Here is an 18,668-nt window from a genome sequence, read left to right as displayed (position 1 = left end):
AGAGTGATTGAGAGTTTCAGAGAGTGTGAGAGAGTGATAGAGAGTGTCAGAGACTTTCAGAGAGTGTCAGAGAGTGTCAGAGAGTGATAGTGTGTGTCAGAGAGTGTCAGAGAGTGATAGTGTGTGTCAGAGAGTGTCAGAGAGTGTCAGAGAGTGTCAGAGAGTGATAGTGAGTGTCAGAGTGTGTCAGAGAGTCATAGTGAGTGTCAGAGAGTGTCTGAGAGTGTAAGAGATTGTCAGAGAGTTTCAGAGAGTGATAGAGAGTGTCAGAGAATGTCAGAGAGAGATAGAGAGTGTCAGAGAGTGTCAGAGAGTGATAGTGAGTGTCAGAGAATGTCAGAGAGTGATAGTGAGTGTTAGAGAGTGTCAGAGGGTATCCGAGAGTGTCAGAGACTGATAGAGAGTGATAGAGAGTGTCAGAGAGTGTCAGAGAGTGTCAGAAGAGTCAGAGAGTGACACTGAGTGTCAAAGAGTGTCAGAGAGTGATAGTGAGTGTCTGAGAGTGTCAGTGTGCGTCAGAGAGTGATTGAGAGTTTCAGAGGGTGTCAGAAAGTGATAGTGTGTGTCAGAGAGTGATAGTGTGTGTCAGGGAGTGTCAGAGAGTGATAGTGAGTGTCAGAGAGTGATAGTGAGTGATAGAGAGTGTCAGAGAGTGTCAGAGAGTGATAGTGAATGTCTGAGAGTGTCAGAGACTTTCAGAGAGTGTCAGAGAGTGTCAGAGAGTGATAGTGTGTGTCAGGGAGTGTCAGAGAGTGATAGTGAGTGTCAGAGAGTGATAGTGAGTGATAGAGAGTGTCAGAGAGTGTCAGAGAGTGATAGTGAATGTCTGAGAGTGTCAGAGAGTGTCAGAGAGTGTCAGAGTGTGATAGTGAGTGTCAGAGAGTGTCAGAGAGTGATAGTGAGTGTCTGAGAGTGTCAGAGAGTGATAGAGAGTGTCAGTGAGGGCCAGAGATTGACAGTGAGTGATTGAGAGTGCCAGAGAGTGATAGTGAGTGTCTGAGAGTGTCTGAGAGAGTAAGAGAGTGTCAGAGACTAATAGAGAGTGTCAGAGATTGTCAGAGAGTGATAGTGAGTGTCTGAGAGCGTCTGAGAGTGTCACAGCGAGTCAGAGAGTGATAGAGAGTGTCAGAGAGTCAGTGAGTGATAGAGAGTGTCAGAGACTGTCAGAGTGTGTCAGAGAGTGTCAGAGAGTGATAGTGAGTGTCAGACAGTGTCAGAGAGTGATAGTGTGTGTCTGAGAGTGTCTGAGAGTGTAAGAGAGTGTCAGAGAGTTTCAGAGAGTGATAGAGAGTATCAGAGAGTGTCAGAGATTGTCAAAGATTGTAAGAGAGTGTCAGAGAGTGATAGAGAGTGTCAGAGAGTGTCAGAGACTGTCAGAGAGTGTCAGCGAGTGATAGACAGTGTCAGAGAGTGATAGAGAGTGTCAGAGATTGATAGTGAGTGTCTGAGAGTGTCTGAGAGTAGCTGAAAGTGTCAGAGAGAGTCGGAGAGTGTCAGAGAGTGTCAGAGCGTGATCGAGGGTGTCAGAGAGAATCAGAGAGTGATAGTGAGTGTCTGAGAGTGTAAGAGAGTGATGGAGAGTGACAGAGAGTGTCAGAGAGTGTCAGAGAGTGATAGTGAGTGTCTGAGAGGGTCTGAGAGTGTCAGAGAGGGTCAGAGAGTGTCAGAGAGTGATAGAGAGTGATAGTGTGTGTCTGAGAGTGTCAGAGAGTGATAGAGTGTGTCAGAGAGTGCCAGAGAGTGTCAGAGAGTGATAGTGTGTGTCTGAGAGTGTCAGAGAGTGATAGAGTGTGTCAGAGAGTGCCAGAGATTGATTGAGAGCGTCAGAGAGTGTCAGAGAGTGATAGAGATTGTCAGAGAGTGTCAGAGAGTGTCAGAGAGTGACAGTGAATGTCAGAGAGTGTCAGAGAGTGATAGTGGGTGTCTGTGAGTGTCTGAGAGTGTCAGTGCGAGTCAGAGAGTGATAGAGAGTGTCAGAGAGTGTCAGAGAGTGTCAGAGAGTGATAGTGAGTGTCAGAGAGTGTCAGAGAGTGATAGTGAGTGTCAGAGAGTGTCTGAGAGTGTAAGAGATTGTCAGAGAGTTTCAGAGAGTGATAGAGAGTGCCAGAGAGTGTCAGCGAGTGATAGAGAGTGTCAGAGAGAGTCAGAGAGTGTCAGAGAGTGTCAGAGAGTGACACTGCATGTCAAAGAGTGTCAGTGAGTGATCGTGAGTGTCTGAGAGTGATAGTGAGTGTCTGAGAGTGTCAGAGTGCGTCAGAGAGTGATTGAGAGTGCCAGAGAGTGTCAGAGAGTGTCAGAGACTTTCAGAGAGTGTCAGAGAATGTCAGAGAGTGATAGTGTGTGTCAGAGACTGTCAGAGAGTGATAGTGTGTGTCAGTGAGTGTCAGAGAGTGTCAGAGATTGTAAGAGAGTGTCAGAGAGTGTCAGAGTCTGTCAGAGAGTGTCAGAGAGTGATAGACCTTGTCAGAGAGTGTCAGAGTGTGATAGTGAGTGTCTGAGAGTGTCTGCGAGTACCTGAAAGTGTCAGAGAGTGTCGGAGAGGGTCAGAGAGTGTCAGAGAGTGATAGAGAGTGTCAGGGAGGGTCAGAGAGTGTCAGAGAGTGTCAGAGAGTGATTGAGAGTGTCAGAGAGTGTCAGAGATTGATAGCGAGTGTCTGAGAGTGTCAGAGAGTGTCAGAGAGTGCCAGAGATTGATAGAGAGTGATTGAGAGTGTCAGAGAGTGTCAGAGATTGATAGTGAGTGTCAGAGAGTGTCAGAGATTGATAGTGAGTGTCAGAGAGTGTCAGAGAGTGATAGTGAGTGTCTGAGAGTGTCAGAGAGTGTCAGAGAGTGTCAGAGAGTGATAGTGAGTGTCTGAGAGCGTCTGAGTGTGTCAGAGTGAGTCAGAGAGTGATAGAGAGTGTCAGAGAGTCAGTGAGTGATAGAGAGTGTCAGAGAGTGTCAGAGTGTTTCAGAGAGTGTCAGAGAGTGTCGGAGTGTGTCAGAGAGTGTCAGAGAGTGATAGTGAGTGCCAGAGAGTGTCAGAGAGTAATAGTGAGTGTCTGAGAGTGTCTGAGAGTGTAAGAGAGTGTCAGAGAGTTTCAGAGAGTGATAGAGAGAGTCAGAGAGTGTCAGAGAGTGTCAGAGAGAGTCAGAGAGTGTCAGAGAGTGTCAGAGAGAGATAGAGATTGTCAGAGAGAGATAGAGAATGTCAGAGAGTGTCAGAGAGTGTGAGAGAGTGTCAGAGAGTGATAGTGAGTGTCTGAGAGTGTCAGAGAGTGATAGACAGTGTCAGAGAGTGTCAGAGGGTGTCAGAGTGTGATAGTGAGTGTCTGAGAGTGTCTGAGAATACCTGAAAGTGTCAGAGAGAGTCGGAGATAGTCAGAGAGTGTCAGAGAGTGATAGAGAGTGTCAGAGAGTGTCAGAGAGTGATAGTGAGTGTCTGAGAGTGTCAGAGAGTGATAGACAGTGTCAGAGAGTGTCAGAGAGCGTCAGAGTGTGATAGTGAGTGTCTGAGAGTGTCTGAGAATACCTGAAAGTGTCAGAGAGAGTCGGAGATGGTCAGAGAGTGTCAGAGAGTGATAGAGAGTGTCAGAGAGTGTCAGAGAGTGTCAGAGTGTGATAGTGAGTGTCTGAGAGTGTCGGAGAGTGTCAGAGAGTGTCAGAGAGTGTCAGAGAGTGACACTGAGTGTCAAAGAGTGTCAGTGAGTGATCGTGAGTGTCTGAGAGTGATAGTGAGTGTGTGAGAGTGTCAGAGTGCGTCAGAGAGTGATTGAGAGTGCCAGAGAGTGTCAGAGAGTGTCAGAGAGTGTCAGAGACTTTCAGAGAGTGTCAGAGAATGTCAGAGAGTGATAGTGTGTGTCAGAGACTGTCAGAGAGTGATAGTGTGTGTCAGTGAGTGTCAGAGATTGTAAGAGAGTGTCAGAGAGTGTCAGAGTCTGTCAGAGAGTGTCAGAGAGTGATAGACATTGTCGGAGAGTGACAGAGAGTGTCAGAGAGTGATAGTGAGTGTCTGAGAGTGTCTGCGAGTACCTGAAAGTGTCAGAGAGTGTCGGAGAGGGTCAAAGAGTGTCAGAGAGTGATAGAGAGTGTCAGGGAGGGTCAGAGAGTGTCAGAGAGTGTCAGAGAGTGATTGAGAGTGTCAGCGAGTGTCAGAGATTGATAGTGAGTGTCTGAGAGTGTCAGAGAGTGCCAGAGATTGATAGAGAGTGATTGAGAGTGTCAGAGAGTGTCAGAGATTGATAGTGAGTGTCAGAGAGTGTCAGAGAGTGATAGTGAGTATCTGAGAGTGTCAGAGAGTGTCAGAGAGTGATAGTGAGTGTCTGAGAGCGTCTGAGAGTGTCAGAGTGAGTCAGAGAGTGATAGAGAGTGTCAGAGAGTCAGTGAGTGATAGAGAGTGTCAGAGAGTGTCAGAGTGTTTCAGAGAGTGTCAGAGAGTGTCAGAGTGTGTCAGAGAGTGTCAGAGAGTGATAGTGAGTGCCAGAGAGTGTCAGAGAGTAATAGTGAGTGTCTGAGAGTGTAAGAGAGTGTCAGAGAGTTTCAGAGAGTGATAGAGAGTGTCAGAGAGTGTCAGAGAGTGTCAGAGAGAGTCAGAGAGTGTCAGAGAGTGTCAGAGAGAGATAGAGATTGTCAGAGAGAGATAGAGAATGTCAGAGAGTGTCAGAGAGTGTGAGAGAGTGTCAGAGAGTGATAGTGAGTGTCTGAGAGTGTCAGAGAGTGATAGACAGTGTCAGAGAGTGTCAGAGAGTGTCAGAGTGTGATAGTGAGTGTCTGAGAGTGTCTGAGAATACCTGAAAGTGTCAGAGAGAGTCGGAGATAGTCAGAGAGTGTCAGAGAGTGATAGAGAGTGTCAGAGAGTGTCAGAGAGTTTCAGAGAGTGATAGTGAGTGTCTGAGAGTGTCAGAGAGTGATAGACAGTGTCAGAGAGTGTCAGAGAGTGTCAGAGTGTGATAGTGAGTGTCTGAGAGTGTCTGAGAATACCTGAAAGTGTCAGAGAGAGTCGGAGATGGTCAGAGAGTGTCAGAGAGTGATAGAGAGTGTCAGAGAGTGTCAGAGAGTGTCAGAGTGTGTTAGTGAGTGTCTGAGAGTGTCGGAGAGTGTCAGAGAGTGATAGTGAGTGTCTGAGAGTGTCGGAGAGTGATAGAGAATGTCAGAGAGTGCCAGAGATTGATAGAGAGTGATTGAGAGTGTCAGAGAGTGTCAGAGATTGATAGTGAGTGTCAGAGAGTGTCAGAGAGTGATAGTGAGTGTCAGAGAGTGATAGTGAGTGTCTGAGAGTGTCGGAGAGTGATAGAGAATGTCAGAGAGTGCCAGAGATTGATAGAGAGTGATTGAGAGTGTCAGAGAGTGTCAGAGATTGATAGTGAGTGTCAGAGAGTGTCAGAGAGTGATAGTGACTGTCAGAGAGTGATAGTGAGTGTCTGAGAGTGTCAGAGAGTGTCAGAGAATGATAGAGAGTGTCAGAGAGTGTCAGAGAGTGATAGTGAGTTTCTGAGAGCGTCTGAGAGTGTCAGAGCGAGTCAGAGAGTGATAGAGAGTGTCAGAGAGTCAGTGAGTGATAGAGAGTGTCAGAGAGTGTCAGAGAGTGTCAGAGAGTGTCAGAGTGTGTCAGAGAGTGTCAGAGAGTGATAGTGAGTGTCAGAGAGTGTCAGAGAGTAATAGTGAGTGTCTGAGAGTGTCTGAGAGTGTAAGAGAGTGTCAGAGAGTTCAGAGAATGATAGAGAGTGTCGGAGAGTGTCAGAGAGTGATAGAGAGAGTCAGAGAGAGTCAGAGAGTGTCAGAGAGAGATAGAGATTGTCAGAGAGAGATAGAGAATGTCAGAGAGTGTCAGAGAGTGTGAGAGAGTGTCAGAGAGTGATAGTGAGTGTCTGAGTGTGATAGTGAGTGTCTGAGAGTGATAGTGAGTGTCTGAGAGTGTCAGAGAGTGATAGAGATTGTCAGAGAGTGATAGTGAGTGTCAGAGCGTGTTAGAGAGTGTCAGAGAGTGATAGAGAGTGTCAGAGAGTGATAGTAAGTGTCTGAGAGTTTCAGAGAGTGTCAGAGAGTGTCAGAGAGTGATAGAGAGTGTCAGAGAGTGTCAGAGAGTGTCAGAGCGTGATAGTGAGTGTCAGAGAGTGATGGTAAGTGTCTGAGAGTGTCAGAGAGTGTCAGAGAGTGATAGAGAGTGTCAGAGAGAGCCAGAGAGAGTCAGAGAGTGTCAGAGAGTGTCAGAGAGTGGTAGTGAGTGTCTGAGAGTGTAACAGAGTGTCAGAGAGTTTCAGAGAGTGATAGAGAGTGTCAGAGAGAGATAGAGAGTGTCAGAGAGTGTCAGAGAGAGCCAGAGAGAGTCAGAGAGTGTCAGAGTGTGTCAGAGAGTGGTAGTGAGTGTCTGAGAGTGTCTGAGAGTGTAACAGAGTGTCAGAGAGTTTCAGAGAGTGATAGAGAGTGTCAGAGAGACATAGAGAGTGTCAGAGAGTGTCAGAGAGTGTGAGAGAGTGTCAGAGAGTGATAGTGAGTGTCAGAGAGTGATAGAGAGTGTCAGAGAGTGATATTAAGTGTCTGAGAGATTCAGAGAGTGTCAGAGAGTGATACAGAGTGTCAGAGAGATTCAGAGAGTGTCAGAGAGTGTCAGAGAGTGTCAGAGAGTGATAGTGAGTGTCAGAGAGTGTCAGAGAGTGATAGTGAGTGTCAGAGAGTGTCAGAGAGTGTCGGAGAGTGATAGTAAGTGTCTGAGAGTGTCAGAGAGTGTCAGAGAGTGATAGAGAGTGTCAGAGAGAGTCAGAGAGAGTCAGAGAGTGTCAGAGAGTGTCAGATAGTGTCAGAGAGTGATAGTGAGTGTCAGAGAGTGTCAGAGAGTGTCAGAGAGAGTCAGAGAGTGATAGAGAGTGTCAGAGAGAGTCAGAGTGTGTCAGAGAGTGTCAGAGAGTGATAGTGAGTGTCAGAGAGTGTCAGAGAGTAATAGTGAGTGTCTGAGAGTGTCTGAGAGTGTAAGAGAGTGTCAGAGAATTTCAGAGAGTGATAGAGAGTGTCAGAGAGTGTCAGAGAGTGATAGAGAGAGTCAGAGAGTGTCAGAGTGTGTCAGAGAGTGTCAGAGAGTGATAGTGAGTGTCAGAGAGTTTCAGAGAGTGGTAGTGAGTGTCTGAGAGTGTCTGAGAGTGTAAGAGAGTGTCAGAGAGTTTCAGAGAGTGATAGAGAGTGTCAGAGAGAGATAGAGAGTGTCAGAGAGTGTCAGAGAGAGTCAGAGAGTGTCAGAGAGTGTCAGAGAGTGTCAGAGAGAGTCAGAGAGTGTCAGAGAGTGATAGTGAGTGTCTGAGAGTGTCAGAGAGTGATAGAGAGTGTCAGAGAGTGATAGTGAGTGTCAGAGAGTGATAGAGAGTGTCAGAAAGTGATATTAATTGTCTGAGAGTTTCAGAGAGTGTCAGAGAGTGATACAGAGTGTCAGAGAGAGTCAGAGAGTGTCAGAGAGTGTCAGAGAGTGTCAGAGAGTGATAGTGAGTGTCAGAGAGGGTCAGAGAGTGATAGTGAGTGTCAGAGAGTGTCAGAGAGTGTCAGAGAGTGATAGTAATTGTCTGAGAGTGTCAGAGAGTGTCAGAGAGTGATAGAGAGTGTCAGAGAGAGTCAGAGAGAGTCAGAGAGTGTCAGATAGTGTCAGAGAGTGATAGTGAGTGTCAGAGAGTGTCAGAGAGTGTCAGAGAGTGTCAGAGAGTGATAGAGAGTGTCAGAGAGAGTCAGAGTGTGTCAGAGAGTGTCAGAGAGTGATAGTGAGTGTCAGAGAGTGTCAGAGAGTAATAGTGAGTGTCTGAGAATGTCTGAGAGTGTAAGAGAGTGTCATAGAGTTTCAGAGAGTGATAGAGAGTGTCGGAGAGTGTCAGAGAGTGATAGAGAGAGTCAGAGAGAGTCAGAGAGTGTCAGAGAGAGATAGAGATTGTCAGAGAGAGATAGAGAATGTCAGAGAGTGTCAGAGAGTGTGAGAGAGTGTCAGAGAGTGATGGTAAGAGTCTGAGAGTGTCAGAGAGTGTCAGAGAGTGATAGAGAGTGTCAGAGAGAGCCAGAGAGAGTCAGAGAGTGTCAGAGAGTGTCAGGGAGTGTCAGAGAGTGGTAGTGAGTGTCTGAGAGTGTCAGAGAGAGATAGAGAGTGTCAGAGAGTGTCAGAGAGTGTGAGAGAGTGTCAGAGAATGATAGTGCGTGTCAGAGAGTGATAGTAAGTGTCAGAGAGTGTCAGAGTGTGTCAGAGAGTGTCAGAGAGTGATAGTGAGTGTCAGAGAGTGTCAGAGAGTGGTAGTGAGTGTCTGATAGTGTCTGAGAGTGTAAGAGAGTGTCAGAGAGTTTCAGAGAGTGATAGAGAGTGTCAGAGAGTGTCAGAGAGTGATAGAGAGTGTCAGAGAGAGATAGAGAGTGTCAGAGAGTGTCAGAGAGTGTGAGTGAGAGTCAGAGAGTGTCAGAGAGTGATAGTGAGTGTCTGAGAGTGTCAGAGAGTGTCAGAGAGTGATAGAGAGTGTCAGAGAGTGTCAGAGAGTGTCAGAGAGTGTCAGAGAGTGATAGAGAGTGTCAGAGAGAGATAGAGAGTGTCAGAGAGTGTCCGAGAGTGTGAGAGAGAGTCAGAGAGTGTCAGAGAGTGATATTAAGTGTCTGAGAGATTCAGAGAGTGTCAGAGAGTGATACAGAGTGTCAGAGAGAGTCAGAGAGTTTCAGAGAGAGTCAGAGAGTGTCAGAGAGTGATAGTGAGTGTCAGAGAGTGTCAGAGAGTGATAGTGAGTGTCAGAGAGTGTCAGAGAGTGTCAGAGAGTGATAGTAAGTGTCTGAGAGTGTCAGAGAGTGTCAGAGAGTGATAGAGAGTGTCAGAGAGAGTCAGAGAGAGTCAGAGAGTGTCAGAGAGTGTCAGATAGTGTCAGAGAGTGATAGTGAGTGTCAGAGAGTGTCAGAGAGTGTCAGAGAGAGTCAGAGAGTGATAGAGAGTGTCAGAGAGAGTCAGAGAGTGTCAGAGAGTGTCAGAGAGTGTCAGAGAGTGATAGTGAGTGTCAGAGAGTGTCAGAGAGTGATAGTGAGTGTCAGAGAGTGTCAGAGAGTGTCAGAGAGTGATAGTAAGTGTCTGAGAGTGTCAGAGAGCGTCAGAGAGTGATAGAGAGTGTCAGAGAGAGTCAGAGAGAGTCAGAGAGTGTCAGATAGTGTCAGAGAGTGATAGTGAGTGTCAGAGAGTGTCAGAGAGTGTCAGAGAGAGTCAGAGAGTGATAGAGAGTGTCAGAGAGAGTCAGAGTGTGTCAGAGAGCGTCAGAGAGTGATAGTGAGTGTCAGAGAGTGTCAGAGAGTAATAGTGAGTTTCTGATAGTGTCTGAGAGTGTAAGAGAGTGTCAGAGAGTTTCAGAGAGTGATAGAGAGTGTCAGAGAGTGTCAGAGAGTGATAGAGAGTGTCAGAGAGAGATAGAGAGTGTCAGAGAGTGTCAGAGAGTGTGAGTGAGAGTCAGAGAGTGTCAGAGAGTGATAGTGAGTGTCTGAGAGTGTCAGAGAGTGTCAGAGAGTGATAGAGAGTGTCAGAGAGTGTCAGAGAGTGTCAGAGAGTGTCAGAGAGTGATAGAGAGTGTCAGAGAGAGATAGAGAGTGTCAGAGAGTGTCCGAGAGTGTGAGAGAGAGTCAGAGAGTGTCAGAGAGTGATATTAAGTGTCTGAGAGATTCAGAGAGTGTCAGAGAGTGATACAGAGTGTCAGAGAGAGTCAGAGAGTTTCAGAGAGAGTCAGAGAGTGTCAGAGAGTGATAGTGAGTGTCAGAGAGTGTCAGAGAGTGATAGTGAGTGTCAGAGAGTGTCAGAGAGTGTCAGAGAGTGATAGTAAGTGTCTGAGAGTGTCAGAGAGTGTCAGAGAGTGATAGAGAGTGTCAGAGAGAGTCAGAGAGAGTCAGAGAGTGTCAGAGAGTGTCAGATAGTGTCAGAGATTGATAGTGAGTGTCAGAGAGTGTCAGAGAGTGTCAGAGAGAGTCAGAGAGTGATAGAGAGTGTCAGAGAGAGTCAGAGAGTGTCAGAGAGTGTCAGAGAGTGTCAGAGAGTGATAGTGAGTGTCAGAGAGTGTCAGAGAGTGATAGTGAGTGTCAGAGAGTGTCAGAGAGTGTCAGAGAGTGATAGTAAGTGTCTGAGAGTGTCAGAGAGCGTCAGAGAGTGATAGAGAGTGTCAGAGAGAGTCAGAGAGTGTCAGAGAGTGTCAGAGAGTGTCAGAGAGTGATAGTGAGTGTCAGAGAGTGTCAGAGAGTGATAGTGAGTGTCAGAGAGTGTCAGAGAGTGTCAGAGAGTGATAGTAAGTGTCTGAGAGTGTCAGAGAGCGTCAGAGAGTGATAGAGAGTGTCAGAGAGAGTCAGAGAGAGTCAGAGAGTGTCAGATAGTGTCAGAGAGTGATAGTGAGTGTCAGAGAGTGTCAGAGAGTGTCAGAGAGAGTCAGAGAGTGATAGAGAGTGTCAGAGAGAGTCAGAGTGTGTCAGAGAGCGTCAGAGAGTGATAGTGAGTGTCAGAGAGTGTCAGAGAGTAATAGTGAGTGTCTGAGAGTGTCTGAGAGTGTGAGAGAGTGTCAGAGAATTTCAGAGAGTGATAGAGAGTGTCAGAGAATGTCAGAGAGTGATAGAGAGAGTCAGAGAGAGTCAGAGAGTGTCAGAGAGAGATAGAGATTGTCAGAGAGAGATAGAGAATGTCAGAGAGTGTCAGAGAGTGTGAGAGAGTGTCAGAGAGTGATAGTGAGTGTCTGAGAGTGATAGTGAGTGTCTGAGAGTAATAGAGAGTGTCAGAGAGTGATAGTAAGTGTCTGAGAGTTTCAGAGAGTGTCAGAGAGTGTCAGAGAGTGCTAGAGAGTGTCAGAGAGTGTCAGAGAGTGTCAGAGTGTGATAGTGAGGGTCAGAGAGTGATGGTAAGTGTCTGAGAGTGTCAGAGACTGTCAGAGAGTGATAGAGAGTGCCAGAGAGAGCCAGAGAGAGTCAGAGAGTGTCTGAGAGTGTCAGAGAGTTTCAGAGAGTGATATAGAGTGTCAGAGAGAGATAGAGAGTGTCAGAGAGTGTCAGAGAGTGTGCGAGAGTGTCAGAGAGTGATAGTGAGTGTCTGAGAGTGTCAGAGAGTGATAGACAGTGTCAGAGAGTGTCAGATAGTGTCAGAGAGTGATAGTGAGTGTCTGAGAGTGTCTGAGAATACCTGAAAGTGTCAGAGAGAGTCGGAGATAGTCAGAGAGTGTCAGAGAGTGATAGAGAGTGTCAGAGAGTGTCAGAGAGTGTCAGAGTGTGATAGTGAGTGTCTGAGAGTGTCAGAGAGTGATAGTGAGTGTCTGAGAGTGTCGGAGAGTGATAGAGAGTGATTGAGAGTGTCAGAGAGTGTCAGAGATTGATAGTGAGTGTCAGAGAGTGTCAGAGAGTGATAGTGAGTGTCTGAGAGTGTCAGAGAGTGATAGTGAGTGTCAGAGAGTGTCAGAGAGTGTCAGAGAGTGTTAGAGAGTGATGAACAGTGTCAGAGAGTGTCAGAGAGTGATAGTGAGTGTCAGAGAGTGATAGTGAGTGTCTGAGAGTGTCAGACAGTGTCAGAGAATGATAGAGAGTGTCAGAGAGAGTCAGAGAGTGATAGTGAGTTTCTGAGAGCGTCTGAGAGTGTCAGAGCGAGTCAGAGAGTGATCGAGAGTGTCAGAGAGTCAGTGAGTGATAGAGAGTGTCAGAGAGTGTCAGAGAGTGTCAGAGAGTGTCAGAGTGTGTCAGAGAGTGTCAGAGAGTGATAGTGAGTGTCAGAGAGTGTCAGAGAGTAATAGTGAGTGTCTGAGAGTGTCTGAGAGTGTAAGAGAGTGTCAGAGAGTTTCAGAGAGTGATAGAGAGTATCGGAGAGTGTCAGAGAGTGATAGAGAGAGTCAGAGAGAGTCAGAGAGTGTCAGAGAGAGATAGAGATTGTCAGAGAGAGATAGAGAATGTCAGAGAGTGTCAGAGAGTGTGAGAGAGTGTCAGAGAGTGATGGTAAGAGTCTGAGAGTGTCAGAGAATGTCAGAGAGTGATAGAGAGTGTCAGAGAGAGCCAGAGAGAGTCAGAGAGTGTCAGAGAGTGTCAGAGAGTGTCAGAGAGTGGTAGTGAGTGTCTGAGAGTGTCTGAGAGTGTAAGAGAGTGTCAGAGAGTTTCAGAGAGTGATAGAGAGTGTCAGAGAGAGATAGAGTGTGTCAGAGAGTGTCAGAGAGTGTGAGAGAGTGTCAGAGAATGATAGTGCGTGTCAGAGAGTGATAGTAAGTGTCAGAGAGTGTCAGAGTGTGTCAGAGAGTGTCAGAGAGTGATAGTGAGTGTCAGAGAGTGGTAGTGAGTGTCTGAGAGTGTCTGAGAGTGTAAGAGAGTGTCAGAGAGTTTCAGAGAGTGATAGAGAGTGTCAGAGAGTGTCAGAGAGTGATAGAGAGTGTCAGAGAGAGTCAGAGAGAGTCAGAGAGTGTCAGAGAGTGTCAGATAGTGTCAGAGAGTGATAGTGAGTGTCAGAGAGTGTCAGAGAGTGTCAGAGAGAGTCAGAGAGTGATAGAGAGTGTCAGAGAGAGTCAGAGAGTGTCAGAGAGTGTCAGAGAGCGATAGTGAGTCTCAGAGAGTGCCAGAGAGTGATAGAGAGTGTCAGAGAGAGATAGAGAGTGTCAGAGAGTGTCAGAGAGTGTGAGAGAGTGTCAGAGAGTGATAGTGAGTGTCTGAGAGTGACAGAGAGTGATAGAGAGTGTCAGAGAGTGATAGAGAGTGTCAGAGAGTGACAGAGAATGTCAGAGAGTGATATTAAGTGTCTGAGAGATTCAGAGAGTGTTAGAGAGTGATACAGAGTGTCAGAGAGTGGTAGTGAGTATCTGAGAGTGTCTGAGAGTGTCAGAGAGTGATAGTGAGTGTCAGAGAGTGTCAGAGAGTGATAGTGAGTGTCAGAGAGTGTCAGAGAGTGTCAGAGAGTGATAGTAAGTGTCTGAGAGTGTCAGAGAGTGTCAGAGAGTGATAGAGAGTGTCAGAGAGAGTCAGAGAGAGTCAGAGAGTGTCAGAGAGTGTCAGATAGTGTCAGAGAGTGATAGTGAGTGTCAGAGAGTGTCAGAGAGTGTCAGAGAGAGTCAGAGAGTGATAGAGAGTGTCAGAGAGAGTCAGAGAGTGTCAGAGAGTGTCAGAGAGCGATAGTGAGTCTCAGAGAGTGCCAGAGAGTGATAGAGAGTGTCAGAGAGAGATAGAGAGTGTCAGAGAGTGTCAGAGAGTGTGAGAGAGTGTCAGAGAGTGATAGTGAGTGTCTGAGAGTGACAGAGAGTGATAGAGAGTGTCAGAGAGTGATAGAGAGTGTCAGAGAGTGACAGAGAATGTCAGAGAGTGATATTAAGTGTCTGAGAGATTCAGAGAGTGTCAGAGAGTGATACAGAGTGTCAGAGAGTGGTAGTGAGTGTCTGAGAGTGTCTGAGAGTGTCAGAGAGTGATACAGAGTGTCAGAGAGAGTCAGAGAGTTTCAGAGAGAGTCAGAGAGTGTCAGAGAGTGATAGTGAGTGTCAGAGAGTGTCAGAGAGTGATAGTGAGTGTCAGAGAGTGTCAGAGAGTGATAGTAAGTGTCTGAGAGTGTCAGAGAGTGTCAGAGAGTGATAGAGAGTGTCAGGGAGAGTCAGAGAGAGTCAGAGAGTGTCAGAGAGTGTCAGATAGTGTCAGAGAGTGATAGTGAGTGTCAGAGAGTGTCAGAGAGTGTCAGAGAGAGTCAGAGAGTGATAGAGAGTGTCAGAGAGAGTCAGAGAGTGTCAGAGAGTGTCAGAGAGTGTCAGAGAGTGATAGTGAGTGTCAGAGAGTGTCAGAGAGTGATAGTGAGTGTCAGAGAGAGATAGAGAGTGTCAGAGAGTGTGAGAGAGTGTCAGAGAGTGATAGGGAGTGTCTGAGAGTGACAGAGAGTGATAGAGAGTGTCAGAGAGTGATAGAGAGTGTCAGAGAGTGATAGAGAGTGTCAGAGAGTGACAGAGAATGTCAGAGAGTGATATTAAGTGTCTGAGAGATTCAGAGAGTGTCAGAGAGTGATACAGAGTGTCAGAGAGAGTCAGAGAGTTTCAGAGAGAGTCAGAGAGTGTCAGAGAGTGATAGTGAGTGTCAGAGAGTGTCAGAGAGTGATAGTGAGTGTCAGAGAGTGTCAGAGAGTGTCAGAGAGTGTCAGAGAGTGATAGTGAGTGTCAGAGAGTGTCTGAGAGTGTCAGAGAGTGTCAGAGAGTGATAGAGAGTGTCAGAGAGAGTCAGAGAGAGTCAGAGAGTGTCAGAGAGTGTCAGATAGTGTCAGAGAGTGATAGTGAGTGTCAGAGAGTGTCAGAGAGTGTCAGAGAGAGTCAGAGAGTGATAGAGAGTGTCAGAGAGAGTCAGAGAGTGTCAGAGAGTGTCAGAGAGTGTCAGAGAGTGATAGTGAGTGTCAGAGAGTGTCAGAGAGTGATAGTGAGTGTCAGAGAGTGTCAGAGAGTGTCAGAGAGTGATAGTAAGTGTCTGAGAGTGTCAGAGAGCGTCAGAGAGTGATAGAGAGTGTCAGAGAGAGTCAGAGAGAGTCAGAGAGTGTCAGATAGTGTCAGAGAGTGATAGTGAGTGTCAGAGAGTGTCAGAGAGTGTCAGAGAGAGTCAGAGAGTGATAGAGAGTGTCAGAGAGAGTCAGAGTGTGTCAGAGAGTGTCAGAGAGTGATAGTGAGTGTCAGAGAGTGTCAGAGAGTAATAGTGAGTGTCTGAGAGTGTCTGAGAGTGTGAGAGAGTGTCAGAGAATTTCAGAGAGTGATAGAGAGTGTCAGAGAATGTCAGAGAGTGATAGAGAGAGTCAGAGAGAGTCAGAGAGTGTCAGAGAGTGTCAGAGAGAGATAGAGATTGTCAGAGAGAGATAGAGAATGTCAGAGAGTGTCAGAGAGTGTGAGAGAGTGTCAGAGAGTGATAGTGAGTGTCTGAGAGTGATAGTGAGTGTCTGAGAGTAATAGAGAGTGTCAGAGAGTGATAGTAAGTGTCTGAGAGTTTCAGAGAGTGTCAGAGAGTGTCAGAGAGTGATAGAGAGTGTCAGAGAGTGTCAGAGAGTGTCAGAGTGTGATAGTGAGGGTCAGAGAGTGATGGTAAGTGTCTGAGAGTGTCAGAGACTGTCAGAGAGTGATAGAGAGTGTCAGAGAGAGCCAGAGAGAGTCAGAGAGTGTCAGAGAGTGTCAGAGAGTGTCAGAGAGTGTCAGAGAGTGGTAGTGAGTGTCTGAGAGTGTCTGAGAGTGTAAGAGAGTGTCAGAGAGTTTCAGAGAGTGATAGAGAGTGTCAGAGAGAGATAGAGAGTGTCTGAGAGTGTCAGAGAGTGATAGACAGTGTCAGAGAGTGTCAGATAGTGTCAGAGAGTGATAGTGAGTGTCTGAGAGTGACTGAGAATACCTGAAAGTGTCAGAGAGAGTCGGAGATAGTCAGAGAGTGTCAGAGAGTGATAGAGAGTGTCAGAGAGTGTCAGAGAGTGTCAGAGTGTGATAGTGAGTGTCTGAGAGTGTCAGAGAGTGATAGTGAGTGTCTGAGAGTGTCGGAGAGTGATAGAGAGTGATTGAGAGTGTCAGAGAGTGTCAGAGATTGATAGTGAGTGTCAGAGAGTGTCAGAGAGTGATAGTGAGTGTCTGAGAGTGTCAGAGAGTGATAGTGAGTGTCAGAGAGTGTCAGAGAGTGTCAGAGAGTGTTAGAGAGTGATGAACAGTGTCAGAGAGTGTCAGAGAGTGATAGTGAGTGTCAGAGAGTGATAGTGAGTGTCTGAGAGTGTCAGACAGTGTCAGAGAATGATAGAGAGTGTCAGAGAGAGTCAGAGAGTGATAGTGAGTTTCTGAGAGCGTCTGAGAGTGTCAGAGCGAGTCAGAGAGTGATAGAGAGTGTCAGAGAGTCAGTGAGTGATAGAGAGTGTCAGAGAGTGTCAGAGAGTGTCAGAGAGTGTCAGAGTGTGTCAGAGAGTGTCAGAGAGTGATAGTGAGTGTCAGAGAGTGTCAGAGAGTAATAGTGAGTGTCTGAGAGTGTCTGAGAGTGTAAGAGAGTGTCAGAGAGTTTCAGAGAGTGATAGAGAGTATCGGAGAGTGTCAGAGAGTGATAGAGAGAGTCAGAGAGAGTCAGAGAGTGTCAGAGAGAGATAGAGATTGTCAGAGAGAGATAGAGAATGTCAGAGAGTGTCAGAGAGTGTGAGAGAGTGTCAGAGAGTGATGGTAAGAGTCTGAGAGTGTCAGAGAATGTCAGAGAGTGATAGAGAGTGTCAGAGAGAGCCAGAGAGAGTCAGAGAGTGTCAGAGAGTGTCAGAGCGTGGTAGTGAGTGTCTGAGAGTGTCTGAGAGTGTAAGAGAGTGTCAGAGAGTTTCAGAGAGTGATAGAGAGTGTCAGAGAGAGATAGAGTGTGTCAGAGAGTGTCAGAGAGTGTGAGAGAGTGTCAGAGAATGATAGTGCGTGTCAGAGAGTGATAGTAAGTGTCAGAGAGTGTCAGAGTGTGTCAGAGAGTGTCAGAGAGTGATAGTGAGTGTCAGAGAGTGGTAGTGAGTGTCTGAGAGTGTCTGAGAGTGTAAGAGAGTGTCAGAGAGTTTCAGAGAGTGATAGAGAGTGTCAGAGAGTGTCAGAGAGTGATAGAGAGTGTCAGAGAGAGATAGAGAGTGTCAGAGAGTGTCAGAGAGTGTGAGTGAGAGTCAGAGAGTGTCAGAGAGTGATGGTGAGTGTCTGAGAGTGTCAGAGAGTGTCAGAGAGTGATAGAGAGTGTCAGAGAGTGTCAGAGAGTGTCAGAGAGTGTCAGAGAGTGATAGAGAGTGTCAGAGAGAGATAGAGAGTGTCAGAGAGTGTCAGAGAGTGTGAGAGAGAGTCAGAGAGTGTCAGAGAGTGATAGTGAGTGTCTGAGAGTGTCAGAGAGTGATAGTGAGTGTCTGAGAGTGTCAGAGAGTGATAGAGAGTGTCAGAGAGTGATAGTGAGTGTCAGAGAGTGATAGAGAGTGTCAGAGAGTGATATTAAGTGTCTGAGAGATTCAGAGAGTGTCAGAGAGTGATACAGAGTGTCAGAGAGAGTCAGAGAGTTTCAGAGAGAGTCAGAGAGTGTCAGAGAGTGATAGTGAGTGTCAGAGAGTGTCAGAGAGTGATAGTAAGTGTCTGAGAGTGTCAGAGAGTGTCAGAGAGTGATAGTAAGTGTCTGAGAGTGTCAGCGAGTGTCAGAGAGTGATAGAGAGAGTCAGAGAGAGTCAGAGAGAGTCAGAGAGTGTCAGAGAGTGCCACATAGAGTCAGAGAGTGATAGTGAGTGTCAGAGAGTGTCAGAGAGTGTCAGAGAGTGATAGAGAGTGTCAGAGAGAGTCAGAGAGTGTCAGAGAGTGTCAGAGAGTGATAGTGAGTGTCGGAGAGTGTCAGAGAGTGATAGAGAGTGTCACATAGAGTCAGAGAGTGATAGTGAGTGTCAGAGAGTGTTACAGAGTGTCAGAGAGTGTCAGAGAGTGTGAGAGAGAGTCAGAGAGTGTCAGAGAGTGATAGTGAGTGTCTGAGAGTGTCAGAGAGTGATAGAGAGTGTCAGAGTGTGATAGTGAGTGTCAGAGAGTGATAGTGAGTGTCAGAGAGTGATAGAGAGTGTCAGAGAGTGATATTAAGTGTCTGAGAGATTCAGAGAGTGTCAGAGAGTGATACAGAGTGTCAGAGAGAGTCAGAGAGTTTCAGAGAGAGTCAGAGAGTGTCAGAGAGTGATAGTGAGTGTCAGAGAGTGTCAGAGAGTGATAGTGAGTGTCAGAGAGTGTCAGAGAGTGTCAGAGAGTGATAGTAAGTGTCTGAGAGTGTCAGAGAGTGTCAGAGAGTGATAGAGAGTGTCAGAGAGAGTCAGAGAGAGTCAGAGAGTGTCAGAGAGTGTCAGATAGTGTCAGAGAGTGATAGTGAGTGTCAGAGAGTGTCAGAGAGTGTCAGAGAGAGTCAGAGAGTGATAGAGAGTGTCAGAGAGAGTCAGAGAGTGTCAGAGAGTGCCAGAGAGCGATAGTGAGTCTCAGAGAGTGCCAGAGAGTGATAGAGAGTGTCAGAGAGAGATAGAGAGTGTCAGAGAGTGTCAGAGAGTGTGAGAGAGTGTCAGAGAGTGATAGTGCGTGTCAGAGAGTGATAGTAAGTGTCAGAGAGTGTCAGAGTGTGTCAGAGAGTGTCAGAGAGTGATAGTGAGTGTCAGAGAGTGTCAGAGAGTGGTAGTGAGTGTCTGAGAGTGTCTGAGAGTGTAAGAGAGTGTCAGAGAGTTTCAGAGAGTGATAGAGAGTGTCAGAGAGTGTCAGAGAGTGATAGAGAGTGTCAGAGAGAGATAGAGAGTGTCAGAGAGTGTGAGAGAGTGTGAGAGAGTGTCAGAGAGTTTCAGAGAGTGATAGAGAGTGTCAGAGAGTGTCAGAGAGTGTAAGAGAGTGTCAGAGAGTTTCAGAGAGTGTTAGAGAGTGTCAGAGAGTGTCAGAGAGTGATAGAGAGTGTCAGACAGAGATAGAGATTGTGAGAGAGTGTGAGAGAGTGTGAGAGAGTGTCAGAGAGTGGTAGTGAGTGTCAGAGAGTGGTAGTGAGTGTCTGAGAGTGTCAGAGAGTGTCTGAGTGTGTCAGAGAGTGTAAGAGAGTTTCAGAGAGTGATAGAGAGTGTCAGAGAGTGTCAGAGAGTGTCAGAGAGTGATAGAGAGTGTCAGAGAGTGATAGAGAGTGTCAGAGAGTATCAGAGAGTGATAGTGAGTGTCAGAGAGTGTCAGAGTGTGTCAGAGAGTGATAGTAAGTGTCTGAGAGTGTCAGAGAGTGTCAGAGAGCGATAGAG

Source organism: Heterodontus francisci, chromosome 3 (assembly GCF_036365525.1).
Source record: "Heterodontus francisci isolate sHetFra1 chromosome 3, sHetFra1.hap1, whole genome shotgun sequence".
NCBI lineage: Eukaryota > Metazoa > Chordata > Chondrichthyes > Heterodontiformes > Heterodontidae > Heterodontus > Heterodontus francisci.
The sequence above is the reverse complement of the archived record's forward strand: the minus strand, read 5'-3'. Positions refer to the sequence as shown.